The following is a 17,401-nucleotide window of genomic DNA, read 5'->3' on the forward strand; positions in this document are numbered from 1 at the left end:
AGACAAGATCACCCAGTCCTCTGGGTCGCTGAGGGCCCTCATGCACAGCACAGTGTTGTTATTGTTGAAGCGTGCATAAAATGCATTGAGTTCGTCTGGTAGAGAGGCATCGTTGGGCAGATCATGGCTGTGTCTTCCTTTGTAATCCATATTGGACTGTAGCCCCTGCCACAGGTGTCAGAGCCTATGTAATATAATTTCACCTTATTCCTATATTGTCATTTTGCCCGTTTGATGACTCTGCAGGGGTCGAAGCGGGACTTCTTGTACTTGTTCCTGTCCTCAGCCATAGCCTCAGGGTTTTCTGTATATATATGTATGCCCCAGGAAGACCCCAACTGCTGATTTCCCTTGATAAGAGAGAAAATACCAAAGCCTTACCTTATTGCTGAATCATAAAATGGCCAAGGATTTTAGCAGGTTTTTACAGCTGGAAAGAAACAAAGACTCAGTAAGCTACAGGAAGGAAATTTGCACGCCTGACAATGTAATGTTGCTGAAGAACACATTCTCCTACTAAAAGAAAACCCATAACCATTCCAAAAGAGCCATAATTGTCTCAAAACATACACTTAATGATCAAGCAAAGTAGTGCGTGGTTTATCTTCAGTGCATTCTTAGATGACACAGTAACATAAAATGGAAAAGTAATTACTATATACACTATCGGTCAAACGTTTTAGAACACCTACTCATTCAAGGGTTTTTCTTTATTTTTACTATTTTCTACATTGTAGAATGATAGTGAAGACAACAAAACTATGAAATAACACATATGTAGTGACCCAAAAAATTGTTAAACAAATGAAAATATATCTTATATTTGAGATTCTTCAAATAGTCACCCTTTGCCTTGACAAAAGCTTTGCACACTCTTGGGATTCTCTCAACCAGCATCATGAGGTAGTCACCTGGAATGCATTTCAATTAACAGGTGTGCCTTCCTCAAAGTTAATTTGTGGAATTTATTTCCATCTTAAAGCATTTGTGCCAATCAGTTGTGTTGTGACAAGGTGTGTGTGTGTGTGTGTGGGGGGGGGGGGGGGTAATACAGAATATAGCCCTGTTTGGTGAAAGACCAAGTCCATATTATGGCAAGAACAGCTCAAATAAGCAAAGAGAAATGGCAGTCAGTCGTTACTTTAAGACATGAAGGTCAGTCAATACGGAACATTTCAAGAACTTTAACATTTCTTCAAAGGCATTCGCAAAAACCATCAAGCCCTATGATGAAACTGGCTCTCATGACCCAGAGTTACCTCTGCTGCAGAGGATAAGTTCGTTAGATATTTCAGCCCAAATAAATGCTTCACAGAGTTCAAGTAACAGACACATCTCAACATCAACTGTTCAGAGAAGACTGTGCAAAGAAACCACTACTAAAGGACACCAATATGAAGAAGAGACTGTTTGGGCCAGGAAACACGAGCAATAAACTGGTGGAAATTTGTCCTTTGGTCTGATGAGGCCAAATTGGCGATTTTTGGTTCCAGCCACCATGTCTTTGTGAGAAGCAGAGTAGGTGAACGGAGGATCTCCGCATGTGTGGTTCCCACCGTAAAGCATGGAGGAGGAGGTGTTATGGTGTGGGGGTGCTTTGCTGGTGACACTGTCTGTGATTTATTTAGAATTCAAGGCACACTTAACCAGCATGGCTACCACAGCATTCTGCAGCGATACGCCATCCAATCTGGTTTGGCCTTAGTGGGATTATCATTTATTTTTCAACAGGACAATGACCCAACACACCTCCAGGCTGTGTAAGGGCTATTTGACCAATAAGAAGAGTGATGGAGTGCTGCATCAGATGACCTGGCCTTCACAATCCCCCGACCCCAACCAAATCGAGATGGTTTGGGATGAGTCGGACCACAGAGTGAAGGAAAAGCAGCCAACAAGTGCACAGGATGTGGGAACTCCTTCAAGACTGTTGGAAAAGCATTCCAGGTGAAGCTGGTTGAGAGAATGCCAAGAGTCTGCAAAGCTGTCATCAAGGCAAAGGGTGGCTATTTGAAGAATTTGTTTAACACTTGTGTATTTAGGTAGTGTATACTGTGACAAAAACAAAATAAACAACATAAATACACATATTACATTAAGATTTCCCATCAGCTCAAAAGGTAACATCCCTAGGTAAGCTAAAAGCTTAGCTGTGAAATGATCAATGGTTTATCAATGGGTTAATCTGTGCAAGATAAACATTTTCACTAAATGTTGAGTTGTTGCCATGTGTTTCTGTCCTGCTGTGATATCTGTTCTCCTTGTGCTGTAACTGTTCTCTAACTTTTGTGTTTGTCATATTTCCCCATCCTTCTGTGTTGTGATGTCTGTCTTATCCTGTTATATTATTTTAATGCACCGGACATCTCAGTTTTCATTGGCCAGGTGGTAATTGTTAATAAGAATTTGTTCTTAATTGACTCACACCCCCCCCCCAAAGAAAGAGGATGTAATTACAGAGGATAATATTGGGTATTTACTAAATGTGTCACTGAGTGGGTAGTGTTAGAAAACAATCACACACTTGCGGAAGAATGTCTGATTCCGAGGGGCCTTACAATTACAAGGCAATCATTATGACAGCGTGGGTGCAGTTGAATGTCACAGTGTGCAAGCTTCACGCACAAAGGTTGTTTGAGGTGATCATTAGAAGTTGGACAGGGCCGTAGCAGGACAGGGTTCTCCACTGGGTCAGAGATAGGAACTCCCCTCATCACAGGATCAGGCACACAGGCTGCAGGAAGAAGGCCTGAGGCCAAGTGCTCCCCTGAACCCCTATATTTAACCTGATTACTGTAATGAGCTTAGAGACTGCTGAATGCACAGCAGCAAACACACATGCAGACAATCAGGCTGCCTGCCTGTCTGCCTTCCTTCCTTTCTCCATTACTCCCTCAGAGGCAGATGAAAAGGTCTCATCAGAGCTGGGGGAATTCTATGCCTCAATGGTGAGAATGCACTGGCAATGGATGCTAAACTCACTGTATGAGATATAAAGCACATAAATGCAAACGGTTTACATGCACAATTCAGTATGCATGACAACATTTCATAAATTGCCAGAATGACGTAGAAAATTAGATAAAGAGATAACAGTAATGGACAAAATGTGCTTGGTTAGAGAGAAATGCAACATTCTCCAGGATTAGTGTGTCACATGCTATAAGAGGCAGAAGTGGCAGGAAAATGCAATACAGTATGTTAATGTTAAAACAATATAACAAAACTAGGGACACATATTTTGCTCATATTCTGTAATTGTCCAAATATGAAAAATAGCAAAGAGGTGCTTCTCTCCCAAGTTGTTTTGTATAGGCTATAATTAAGCAATACGGCCCGAGGTGGTGTGCCTGGACCCTTAGCCGTAGTATATTGGCCATATATCACAAACCCCCAAGGTTCCTTATTGCTATTATAAGCTAGTTACCAACGCATATTAGAGCAGTAATACCTGTGGTATATGGTCTGATATACCACGGCTGTCAGCCATTCAGCATTCAGGTCTCAACCCACCCAGTTTATAAAGTCCTATATACATTATAAACAGTATCCTTAGAGGAGGGCTCTCAATACTACTACTGACAATTCCTGATGGTCTACAGAACAAACATTTTACTTGGGCATAGGGGATTTTTTTACCCAAAGATCTATCCAAAGAACTATCTTGGCTAATAAGTACACATAGTGCACTCACTAGGTAAACATTTTTATAAACACACACTAAAATACTATGTCAACAACCCTCAAAGAAAACGAAAGAGGTAGAGACAATTATATTATGCCGGTTATTTTGTTCTCCAGAAGAAACAGTGCATGTCAATAAATTCTGCGCACTGCCTCCTCTGCACAGTGAAGCACCCATTGAAGTGGGGAACAAGTTTTCAAACAGTCCTCACATCTGCAGAATATCGGAGGCTTGCCTGCCCATGGTGCACATTCTGGAAGCCAACCTGTCATCATCTCTAAGACAAATCCATAAAATTGTTATGATTTCTAATTCCTTTAATGTCCCTGGGAGGGATAAAGAGCCATCATGGAGAAAGACATGTTCGTTAAGCACTAAAAGTAATGGAGAAGTATGGGAGAAGAGCCCAGTCTTGGGCTGAATGGAGCTAACTCTGGAGAGAACAGGAGTAGTACATCCTGTTATGGGAGGACATTTCTGATGGAATTATCCCCCATTAGAAAGACTGATCAATGTTTTATTACATTGCCTCAATGTATTTTTCAGCAGTCAATCCACAACCATTAAATGCACAAACTGGTCATTAGAATGGTTCCCAAACTACACCACAATCTGTCTTTTCTATGCATTTCTCTTAAAACAAAAACAGCTACCTGAAGACGGGACGGCTGGGCATTCGTGCGGTTGAGTCAGTTTCTGCGATAACATGGACTCTTAACGTGATTAAACTTTGTTGCCCCTTGCTAAAACAAGCAAGGTGTTGTAGCAAATGATTGATATAATGGGCTTGGAACCTCTAACACTGGCACTTTGACTGGTAAACTCATTAAGTACACTTGCAATAGACGTGGTAAAAGGAGTCAATGGAACGCATACATTCCATTGGCCAGACTGGCGCATATTCAACAAATCTAATCTAACAAAGTGGATATTCGTCAAATCTGTCATGATTTATGTATTGTAAGAGGCCCACAATGTGGTCACTTAGGTCCGATTTGGATATATTTAGTTGTTTTCGCTGCATAACCTGTAGAAGTTGTCCCTTTTCAGGTTAAGAAGTGACTGCTAAATGCTAACTCTCGTTCGTATAAACTGGTTAGCTTACCTAGCATACAAAAATATGTGGTGTTATTTAAAGTCGTTTTTAACTGTAAAGCAGTTGATTGGTAACAATGACATGAGCATGTGTTGGGGTTCACCTCCATACATGCATCATACTCCGATGTTTACCTCAACATAGTCTTAAATACACATACATTATAAACAGCCTAAATGTAGGCACATTTTGCTGGGGGGGCAATGAGGAGACTCAGGATCTTTCCGCCACGGCCCTTTCCTCCACGTACTTCTATGGCAATTCCATTGTTTTGGTCGAGTTTGATTGACCTTTACCGCATCTATGGCTGCCTGCTTGTACTATAATTGAATGTAGAATGTTCATTCAAATTATGTTAAGTGATGGGGCTCATTCAATGGAATGTATTTTTTGTAATGTCAGTTGAGTTATATCAACAAATCAAAGCACATATTGATGGGTACACTTCCTGGACCTCCACATCTGTCTTCTCCCCCTCACCACAGGGGCATGCAAAATGTGTAGACCTGAAGAAAACTTGCTTTAAAAGTGCATTTTCTTTACGCCCCATGGCGAAATGCAGAGGTGGGACCAAGTCACTATTATTCTAGTCACAAGCAGGGTAGGAACTGGTTCAGGGAACAGAACTGAAAACCGTAAAATAACAAACATTTTAGAGGAACAGAATGAGAACCTGAAACAAAGGTGATCTATACTGTTCCGGAACATAAGTTATATTAAAAGCATGGGAACCAGTTAATAACGTTCTTTTACATTCTGGGATTTTTTCCCCAGTCTGCCAAAAAACAACAAAGCACCTATGCAAAGCCTCTCACTCTGTCACTCAGAAACGTATTGACCAGCTGTCACGACTCCGACCGAAAGTGGCTCCCCTTCCCGTTCGGGTTGCGCTCGGCGGTCGTCGTCGCCGGCCTACTAGCTGCCACTGATTCTTTCCTCCCCCCTCCTTGTATGTTTATTGGTTACACCTGTTATGCGTTTGTGGTGATTAGTAGGGCTTTATTAGTCAGCCGGCCCGCCTGTTTCTTTGTGCGGGATTGTTTGTGGTAACATTTGTGTATGTTGGGGACAAACGTGTATGTTCCTGTTCGTGGGTTTTGCTGGACTGTTTTAGTCCCCGTGTTTGGGGCATTTGTTTTTCGGCACCCAGTGTTTCGTGAGTTGGCCTATGTCCGCCGTGTGTGCATTAAACAGCACTATCTTGAACTCTCTGTTTCCTGCACCTAACTTCACACCCACGACACCCAGATCGTTACACCAGCGACCCCCAAAAAGGAGTGATTCAAAGCTTGCGACCCCCCCCACGCACACTCGCACATGCAATGACTTGTTCAACTACACTCTTAGAAAAAAAGAGTTCCAAAAGGGTTCTTGGGCTCTCCCCATAGGAAAACCCGTTTGGGTTCCAGGTAGAACCCTTTGTGGAAAGGGTTCTATCTTTCCACAAATGCAAGCTTCATATGTAAAGTATCAAGTTCAAGCAATTTTGACATAACAAAAGACCAGTATGTCTATGCTAGTAATTGTTGCTTGATGCCGCATTGCTGGTGAGCTTGCAAAGTAAACAGGTAATATTCTTAATCACCAACATGTTTTGGAGCTACTTATTTATTTATGGCAATCCACTCTCCCTACATTTGTACATTTGCATATTGCTCCCGATCCTATAGTTGTACAGCAAATCACCAATCTGTTTGCTAACTCGGTGGTTCTCAAACATTTTGACCCACAACCCCGAAAAATAAGTGGTTCAAAGCTTGTGACCCCCAATGCACATACATGCGTGCACCTGCACTGAGAAAATGTAGCCTGTCATTACATAAACAGTGATGTGTAGGCCTAACAACAAAACCAAATGGAGCAAATCCCATAACATTGGAAAAAGATTGATTTCTATGATATAGCCTACAGTAGCCTATAGGCAGTGTTCAATGCAGGACTATATTTTACATTATGGGCTTGACATGAATTAATGATTCATGGGTCAAATAGGTGACTGTAAATTGCATTGTATTGTGTTGTATGATACAAGAAACCACTTTTTCAAAATAAAAGTAATTATTACCATACAGTGAATTAGACAATGTAATGTAGGCAACCCCTCTGCCTATTGCTTTATTTGCATATTCAAGCCATCTCAAAATAAAACACTGTCCCTTTAATTAAGACATAAGCTTTTTACCTGACTGGCTTTACAAAGACAGCTTGAAATTTAGCCTACACCTTTTTCTGCTCTTGTAGGAAGCAGTAACTACACATTGCTGACCTATACTTATCTATAACCGGGCTAATAACTCGCTAACTAGAAAATAATATCAACAAAATATGCACATGTACGGATATGTGGTTTGATCAGAACTGAATAGCACATTCACTGGCGAGTTATTGAAAGACCTCATGGGCTACCACCGCCAATAGAATTCTACTCTGTTGCGCTCTGCCTACAACAAAATCAGACTCAATTTTGCAAAGTTAGATTAGTTTTGGTTTGTTGCATTGAAAAGGGGCTGATTTAACGTTGATTCAATCACAGGAAAAACGTTAATCTACATAGTGCAAACTAATGGAGTGAACTCAGTGAAGTACAATATCTTGCATCTTTGCGCGGCCTGCATGGCAGTCCTGGAGGAGGTGCAAGTGTGATACGGTCTCTGGCTTCGTGGAGTCAAGTTCCAAGTCTTGAGGCTCCAAGTCAAGTCTCAAGTTATTTTATTTTCTATCAAGTTGTCAAATTTGTGACTGAGTCAGACTTGATTCTAAGTCATGTGACTCAAGTCCACACCTCTGGCAAAATGTGTAGAATTGCAGGAACTTTAAAATGTAAATTTTTCTCTCCAAGTTCAAGAGCAGGGGTACACATTTATTTTGCCCACTTGTTGGGGGGCCCCACCAACCAAATTTCGCTAAGGGCCCCCAAAAGGCTAGACTGACTGTATTGTAGTAAAGATCTTATCACTTCTTCCAAATGATAAAACTACCTTTGAGCTGATTTAGATTAAATAAACATTCTTATTTGGCTGGGGTTCAGAATTCCTCTGTGTATGCTCTGTCCTGACACAGACAGAGCATACATTGTCCGTGTCCGAATACCCATACTAGAGGCCTAAATAGTAGGCCGTTTGAGTACGCAAAAAAAACTAGTTTAATAGTATGGGACATTTTGAAAATCGAATATACTTTAAAACGCCGGACGTCATACTCATGTTGGCCTTGACAACAGTTGATCAATTAGATATGAGCTACTGAAATCAATGAATAGCGGGATACAACGCAATCACGCATTCTCAGTATGTGAAAATAGAATGTTTAATAATAAGCGACATTTAAAAATAAAAAAAGAGAATGGTTGAAATGCCAGGATGTAATACTCATTTTGGCTCCTCATCTAGTAGAATTCGATGCGAGTGATAGGCCCTGGTTCTCTCCCAGTAGCCATCAACAAAACTAGGCTACTTAATTGGAAAGATGACAGAAGCTTTTGCGGTGGTGATCAAATAGAGTTTTTGTTCTCCTTAAAATGATCACGAGTATTGCGTCATAGGGTATATCTTTGAAAACAAGTAATTTTTATTTTTACCCAAAATCAATTTTTGTTTTCCCACTGAAAAGTTTCTTGTTCTCTGGCCTTCGTCAAAGCTTTTAAACTCAATACTAAACCATCTTGATTTCTGAATGTCTCGGCACCAGGGACTTGGCATCGTTATTGATATTAAAAATCAGGCCTATTGATTTGAACGGATCGTTATAGTTTTGTAGGCTAGGCTACCTATTTAATTATTTAACTTATGGATCAAGCCTTAGCAGTCATTCTGATCACATTCCCAATGATCAGTGCTTTAGTTTTTAGGTAGCTGTTCAGCGGTTCTGCAATTGCAAAGCCACCAGAGTAGGCTACTCCCGACTGGTTACATTGGACAGCACCTGAGTGGCTGAACAGTCTAAAACACTGCATAGCAGTGTTACTACAGATGCTGGTTCAATACCCATGCCGGCCTCGACTGGGAGACCCAGGAGATGACTGTAGGTTTTTGGTTTTTCTCCCTCTAAAAACAGAAATGAATAATTCTAAATAACAAACTGGCTTTATTTACAAATTAGTAACAGTGTCTCACCCATGTTCAAGAATGGCCTTTATCTCACTCATTTTACATTATTTGAAAACAGAATCATCTTCAAAACATTTTTTTTTTAACAAAGCGATTATTATTATTTTTGAATTATAAAAAAGCCTGTTGAATGTTCTCCTAGATATATTATTAACCCTGTTATTGACTAGGGAAACGTTCCCGATGTTCTGTTCTTAGCGCCAGTCTGCACATTCAAACTAAAACAATGTAACTAATAATGGCATCTTTATTCTTTCATTAATAAAATAATGGTAAAAATAATCTTCAAAATGCTGATGCTCTTAGTATATCCTTTATTTAACTACGCAAGTTAGTTAAGAACAAATTCTTATTTACAAGGACAGCCTACAACTTCCTCCCCATCTGGGAATTGAACCCCGGTCTCCCGCATGCCCGCAGGACACTGAATTCTTTAGCTAAATAGCCCAATACTGTACTCCCAACCGTCACTTTGTACAGCGCCACATTTTACTTTCCATCCTAAGGACAATCCAGAGGGTTTTTCGTTTTCCTTGGAATAGAAACACCATAATATTAATCAAATTAATCCCCAACTACCTTTCCAAAGTATTTGGAAATCGGGACTTGTAGCCTGATTAGCAGGATAACAGACTCTTTATAGGCCGGCTCCTGTATATGTGAACATCCCCATACCTGCAATGTATTCGTTGCATAAGTACTGTGAAGTGTTACAATTATAACTCAAAACAGCAGTACAGTATTTCTTCATCAACATCTTCATGCTTTCATTAATAAAATAATGATAAAAATACTCTTTCAAAATATTGATGTTTATTTAGTTATGGAATTACTATGGGAATAAATATTACTGAATTACAGAAATATTGGAACATAGTTGTCTAATGAAGATAAAAAATTGTTACTTACTGGAAAATACTCTTTCAAACACACGGTCACGTTGTACAGCGCCATTATGGCTATTAGCAGGGCTATATTTTGGCCTTTATGGGTGGCGCACAATTGGCCCAGCATTTCTCTCCCTCAAAAAACAGAAATAAATGTTTTGGCCTTTACAAATATTATTTTGGACTTTACTCAGATTACAAATCACTCTTTCGTTTTTTGAAAACAAAATAACCTCCAAAATATCGTTATATATTATCAAGTTGATGACACAGTCATATAGCGGCACCAACATAAAGCTGAGTGACTCACTCATTCATGGCTTTGGATCAAAATAAATAAGTACCAACATTCTTTCTGATAGTCTTTAATAAAGAAATGGTTTTGGTTATCCTGACCTGGACACCATATTATAATAGCCCATTATGGGCTATTAGCAGCACAATATACCTTTAGTAACAACGCTCTCTACATTTGATATTTTTTACATTTTAGTCATTTAGCAGACGCTCTTATCCAGAGCGACTTACAGTAGAGTGCATACATTTTATTACATTTTACATACTGAGACAAGGATATCGCCCCTCTATTTTGATACTTTGTGGAATGTGGCTCCCACAGTGCAAAATGCGTTGCTACAGATGCAGGTTCGATACCTGTACCGGCCGCCACCGGGAGACCGATGAGGTGGCTTTTGATTTTAATTTAGAATCCTCCAATCCTCAATATATAATTACTGGCGGAGAGTCACGTCATGTTTTTTGGCATACTGTAGGCCTACCGTAGGCGACATGAGTCTCATATTGAAGTTAGAAGCAATAGGATTTGAAGCAAAAGCTCCCGGGTGGCGCAGTGGTCTAGGGCACTGCATCGCAGTGCTAGCTGCGCCACCAGAGTCTCTGGGTTCGCGCCCAGGCTGGGCTGGGTTCGCGCCCAGGCTCTGTCGCAGCCGGCCGCAACCGGGAGGTCCGTGGGGCGATGCACAATTGGCATAGCGTCGTCCGGGTTAGGGAGGGTTTGGCCGGTAGGGATATCCTTGTCTCAGTATGTAAAAATGTAATAAAATGTATGCACTACTGTAAGTCGATCTGGATAAGAGCGTCTGCTAAATGACTAAAATGTAAATGTAATGCAAAAGCCTACAACTATTTTAGCACCGTTTCGCGCTGCTATGAGACAAGCATGAGGACTAGTCTTGATAAATGAATGAGTTTTATTTTCACTGAATCTCCGTTTGGGTATTGGTTAGACTAGAATTCGAAAATTGTGATGCAGAAATGTTATGCTCTTAGTGTAACCTTTATTTAACTAGGCAAGTCAGTTAAGAACAAATTCTTATTTACAAGGACAGCCTACTCCTTCCTCCCTGTCGGGGAATTGAACCCCGGTCTCGCGTGTGCCTTGCCCAAACGACACAGAGATTCTTTAGTTAAAAAGCCTAGTACTGTACTACCAACCATCACGTTGTACTGCGTCATATTTTAAGCAAAAAAAAACAGTCATTGCCAAATCATTACTTAAGCAAGTACCAGTCAAAAGTTTGGGACACACCTACTCATTCCAGGGTTTTTATTTATTCTCTATGACAGCCATTATTGAAGGCTATCAAATGCTTCTCAAAGACGCCCCTTGTGGTCAAACTAGCACTAACTAGCATTAAAATGGTAGCAGTGGTTCAAACTTAAATAACGTGCCATAGAATTCTGCGGCACCATGCAAGCTGCGCCACAGTATGCTGCAACTTTTAAAGGAGGAACCACTGTAGGCCTATACCTCCATTCCTATTCTATACAGAATTTAGAGAAATTATTCAAAATTGGAAATCAGTTATTATCAGGCTGGTTAATGTGATGCATGTCTGTTGAATTTGGAAAAATCCACTCGCACTCGGCCCCGCCCCACCTGCTCAGCCAATCAGGAGCCGCTACTGCGTTGACGCCATGGCATACTGCATACTTTTAACAAAACAGTATGTGCTAAATAGTATGTGAGTATGAGTAAATAGTATGCAGTAAGGGTATTCGGACTCGACCAGTGACTCTGGAATATGAGTTGCAGCTTGATCAGCAGGATGGTCAGCATTCTATTATCTCCCTGTAAACATAGCACACAGTCATTGCCAAATCATTACTGTGTTGAATGATACTTTTCCTTTTTGACCTTGTGATTGTCTAGAATGCATTTGACCTGTGTGAGATATCATCATTAGCATAAATCTATTCTTATTCACCCAGTTCAGTGAGTAGTGCCTGTGAGACCTGGTGCCAAGAGAATAAACAGCTGCCAACGCTGGGGGTGTAACAGTGAACCACTCTGAACAGGGGAACCAGTCAGATTAAGAGTCTTCACAGCTCTATCCAAAAACAATACACTGGGGTAAAAACAAAGAATATATAGACACCACTAGCATTCCTTTAGCAGCGTAGACAAATTATCTGCCCCTGATTCTTTGCTAAAGGTAACCCAATTCACCAGTCAACTGAGCTAATCCCTCTCTTCCACAACAAGCCCACACTTAAATGCCACACACACACACTTCAGGCTCAAACACTTGAAATCAACATTTCCCACCATAATCCATGTAGTAAACATGCACCTAGTGCTGTTATGTGTTGTCAAAGTCTATATAATACTGGCAGCGGTCATGATCGTGCTTAGTGCATAGCATTAACCTCACACCTCTTTCAATCATACAGGTCTCAATATTTGGAGCTCAGCATTTTTCTGTAGCTGCTTACTGAGGCTACTAATTGCCTTAATGAGTTTTCCCACAGTTTCACAATTCATTAACGCCGACACAGACTTCTAATTAGTTAAGTGGGGGGCATCGAATGCAATACCTATCTTTTTAGCATAGCATAGTGACATTTAATTATCTCGACCACACACAACCATCTACTGTTAAATCAATACATTCATTCTAGGGCATGGAAAATATCTAGAGTGCATAACACACATAGATCTATGAGACAAATTGACAACACCTCCACATTTCATTCTGTTACATAACTGGAATTATGTTACATAAGATTTCACATCAAATAGCTGAAAATTGGACAGAACTGAAAATGGTCAAGTTGAACTAGTCAACAGTATAAATTGGGTAGAGTTCAAATGGTACAAGTTGGCAATAAAAACATTCTTCCCTTGAGATGCAATCTTTATGCATGTTTTATGCAGAGAAATTCAATGGAATATACATAAAGGTAACTGCCAAAATAAAGGAAACACTTAAGTAAATGCGGGATACAGAGTATATTAAAAGCAGGTGCTTCCAAACAGGTGTGGTTTAGGCTTGGACTGTATATCGTATACCGGGGTATTTGGAAATAGCCATGGGAGGGTATTAAAATACCATCAATACTGTTGAAACTATTTATTTTAAGTTTTTATAATACATTTGAATATTTGTAGCTACTTTTCTAGTAAATACCTGTAGTCAACTTGTGCAATACATTAGGAGATAAAGAACATTGCATTGTTCATTTCACCTGTAACATTATTATAAGCTTATGGTAGTCTCCAGTCATGTGGTGTTTGTTTACAAGCACACAGAGACGAGACCAGAACTTTGTAAATCACTCACAGCATGCGCCAGGCAATCTAATTACAATATGGAATTCACAACTAAGTGTATGCCAGCTAGATATATTATACCTATTAAGTTAACTGTATAAAATGCCCCTTTTCAAACAGCACATATAGTATCACAAGTCAGGAATGTATGGCATTTCTCAACGGGGTTATTCATATAGATGACAATCTCAAAAGAGCAGTTGATACCATTTACAGTATGGGGATTAAGATTTGAACAGTACCTTGAGGGGGAACCCAATGTGAAGATGTCCTTAGAACTGAGGAACCCAGAGAGAAGGAATGACGGTATAATAGAGGACGGTGTGTTAGCAAAGGCATACAGTATCAAGTCTCTTTTCATGAAAAATACATTGGTTCTTGGATACTGAGAGGGGATAGGTAAACCGTAGGGCTTTTGATACTTACTGTCAGGGTACATAGTATTCTACTTAGTAATCTGTCGCTCTCCATATGAGTTGTTGAAATTTCATTATAGAATGAGATCTAACAAAATCAGAGCAGGAAAGACAGTAAGAGGAGCTGCTATGTTATCTTCTTCAAGTTGTATCTATATAACTTTTAAGTATAACATTTACATATACAGTATGTACACCACCCATTCTGAAGATATACTGACTTATCAACAGTAAAGTTAAGTTATCCAATACTGTGCTTATGAACAGTAACACACAGAATGTGATAACGTTAATGTGATAACGTGACAACATGTAAAGTAACATGTGAAAACATGAAACTACACGTGAAAACATGTGAAGTGTTGCAAAAACACATTTTCACATGAATTCATCTGACATTTCATGTGAAATCATGTGGTTGTATGTAAGGGATACCAGTACGGAGGCTACTGGTGCAGTGGAGGAGTGCTCTGCCAAGCCTGCCCTTCTCTCCTAGCTACATCAGAGAGACTAGGCAGGCAGACAGAGAGGCAGTGAATTGTTTTAGCTTTGGCCTATGATAACTGGCCCGGCCTCAGTGAGGTCCAGCTCAGAGCTGTGAGGGGAAAGATCCCTGACAGGGATTAGCCTAGACTGTCAGATGGCCTCCATTGTCCAAACGAGCAGAGCCTGCCACACCATACTTCAAACTGTATCTGAGGATAGGTTATGCTCCAGAGGTCTGGACAAGCCAGAGGAAGAGTAGCTAATATCTCTTAAACTTCCACATCTACTTGTGAGGCAGAGAAGAGACCCATCTCCTCCAGACATGCAGTTGATTATTGAATCTCTCCATTTAGATATGACATTCCCATGTAATCTTCTACCTAGTACCCTGAAAGTAACACAGACGGGCAGAAAATTAAATCAATGCCATTTCTCTGGGCCTGTGGTACTTTATTTGCATGGCTGGTACAGATGTAGAAACAGTAAATGTGATTTATGACAGACATATGGCCCTATAAAATCTGTTATATTGTTTGCCTTATTCCGTTTTGTTTTTTCCCCCAAATTCCATTTAGTTTTCCAGGTTTTAGTAATTCAGTTTTCAGTTTTTCACTCTCAAAATCACACTTTTTAATAGAAAAACAACACAATTGGATATTCAAAGTCCACAACAATGCTTCAACCACATCAGGAGACCACTTTTGAGGTTTAGGAAAGATAGAAGAAATTTCATTTTTGGGTGTAGTTGCCCTTTTATGCAAGTGTGCACAAGCAAGAGACCATTGTTAGGTTAGCAATGTTTCTGTAGTGCTCATGTGACTTCAGAGTTTGCTAAATGAATGGCCACTAGATTGACGCAAATAATCATAACATTCTGCCAGGTACTGTAGGCATAGGCTACTTTGTAGTTAACACTTAATTGAGAAGGATTGTGGGAAAGCCTTTCCATCTCTACCAGAAGAAGGCTATCATTAGCATCATTACTAACTGCTATACAAAGTGTGGACGCACACACACGCCATTTCAGAAAGTTGCAGGAAAATACAAATCACTGAAGCATTCAGTTCATGTATTTTGATTAATATCTGCAAATTAATAAAATAATTAAGTTCAATATTATTTTTCTGGGGGAATATTGATGAATTTAATTTTAATTTCTAGGTTTCCGTGATTCCATCCACATTCTCCCCCACTTGGATTTAATAGGGTCATATAAACAGGGCCCAAAACAAACCACAGCAGACAGACAGGGTGAATGCTGCTTAATGTTAGGATGCTAACAATAATAACGTCAGACCCATGCTTAACCACAACTTTACCAGCGTCAGTCAAAGGTCAAGGAGAAAGAAGCCCACTCCAGCCTGGCAGGTTGTTGTTCCCATTATAGCAATTACAATACATCAGGAGAACTCCAAATTGTTTTGTATGTGTCCCTTTACAAGTGAGTACAGACTGTAGAGTTCTTGTAACAGCTCTCCAAGCCACATAGCGTACAGGGCACATTATATAAATGTCTCAAACAAATACAAATTCAACATGGTCAAATATTCAAACTGAGCAGAGCACTCAAATAATATTTCTTTACAAAACACACCAAAACCACCACTCAAATGCTTAGACAGACATGTGAAATGTGCCATTAAGAATTGTATCATAAGAGGCACCACGGGGCTCTTTCTATCAAGTTCTGAATGTCAAATCATCTTTCATTAGCGAACTAGAAGTTGGGCACATCTGTGGAGCATCTGTTGCCAGCCCGGCCCAGACGTCCTTAGAGGTCAGTAGGTTAGTGTCCTTCTGGAGAGACGCCATCTAATCCCAACAGCAGCCTGCCCTTCTGCTCACACACTGGATAACCACGCCCCCTACTCTCACCTCCCCTTTCCTGAAAAGAAGAGAATCCAAATGATTAGTTGTGCCTTCCCATGGGGCAGAGAGCAATAGAGAAGGAATAGGGAGGGGGTGTAATTCAATTAGCCCCTTAGCTCCAGTGCTGAGCTGTGAATGGGGTATAGTGGACGTGTGGATCTAGTATACACAGAGGACAACTGGCACCAATGTCGCAGGTGATAGTGCTGAGCATTAAAGCCACTCTGACATACTATAGATCCCCCAGGCACTAAACACAAGCTCTGAAAAACTGTTCTGCCACCCGGGCAACCTAAACCTGAACCTGATACACTGACTGAATGTGCAGAGATTGCATGCTATGGCCATCAAAGCACAGAGAAAACTGCCATGGTCCTTTTGTTGTCACATGAAAAGAAGAGGCAGCCACCTTATCCGGTAAGCCTACAGCACAGCAGCAAGCTTCCTCCATGTGTCAGTAGTAGAGAGTGAGAGTTGGCTCTCTCTCTCTCTCTCACAGCACAGCGGTCCCTTTCAAAACCCTCTCTGCACTGCTCCCTCTTTGTCCCTCATCCCTACAGGGAATTCATACAGCTCTGCAGTGCCTCTCTGCATGACACTCCTATAATTTATTACAGTCTTTTCCCAAGCCCAGAGAAATCAAATCAAACTGTAAATATAGTGCATGTTTCCCCAGTATGAGCTACTCACATAGGCCAGTAGATCACTAATAAATGCAAGAGATCCTGGCAGTCATTAAATAACCGCACCAATAATTACATTCTTATGGATTATGAAGAAAAAAAGTGAGCATAGATAATGAATGAGAAAGTTGCTTTACATGAGGAACTATAAGTGGAATGAAGCCTTCCATCAGCCAGTCTTGTACAGTATATCAAAAGGAACGCCCTACCAGCCGTGGTCATAGTGATGCTGTGACCTATGACCCTAGACGGGCACACACACCTGGTGGTGTTACATGACACCCTCTGGCCCTGACCGATCCAGGCTGGATAGGAGCCATCTCCTGGGGATGGCAGAGGATAGCCTGTCTACCCCGGGTGGCCCACCACCCGTCACTGGGTAAAGTGCCATTTCACATCTGTGGAAACTGAAGACCTGCATGGGACAGACTGCAGCTGCCATGCACTATACACAGAGCAGATGGTAAATGTGGCAAAAAGTTCACACAGTATAATTTGAAACCTATACACAGCATTTCCATTTGGGTACGAGACAAAAACTGCTTCTGCATATACTTTTTAATATTAATAGATTTTAAAAAACTGTTTTGACTATGCCT

General features: G+C 40.6%; 1 protein-coding gene across 6 annotated transcripts in view; it reads right to left on the reverse strand.

The window, feature by feature from the left end:
• Positions 1-17,401, reverse strand: part of LOC129867056 (talin-2-like) — a 141,146-nt gene that overhangs the window by 107,989 nt on the left and 15,756 nt on the right. For 4 of the 6 annotated variants that reach the window (XM_055940191.1, XM_055940193.1, XM_055940194.1 and 1 more), the window contains exon 2: positions 382-430. The exons of the other annotated variants lie outside the window; for them this stretch is intronic. The gene's annotated coding sequence lies outside the window, so the exon portion shown is untranslated. The remainder of the gene's footprint in view (positions 1-381; positions 431-17,401) is intronic. 6 annotated transcript variants of the gene reach the window in all.

This window comes from Salvelinus fontinalis, chromosome 12, assembly GCF_029448725.1.
Source record: "Salvelinus fontinalis isolate EN_2023a chromosome 12, ASM2944872v1, whole genome shotgun sequence".
NCBI classification, from domain to species: Eukaryota; Metazoa; Chordata; class Actinopteri; order Salmoniformes; family Salmonidae; genus Salvelinus; species Salvelinus fontinalis.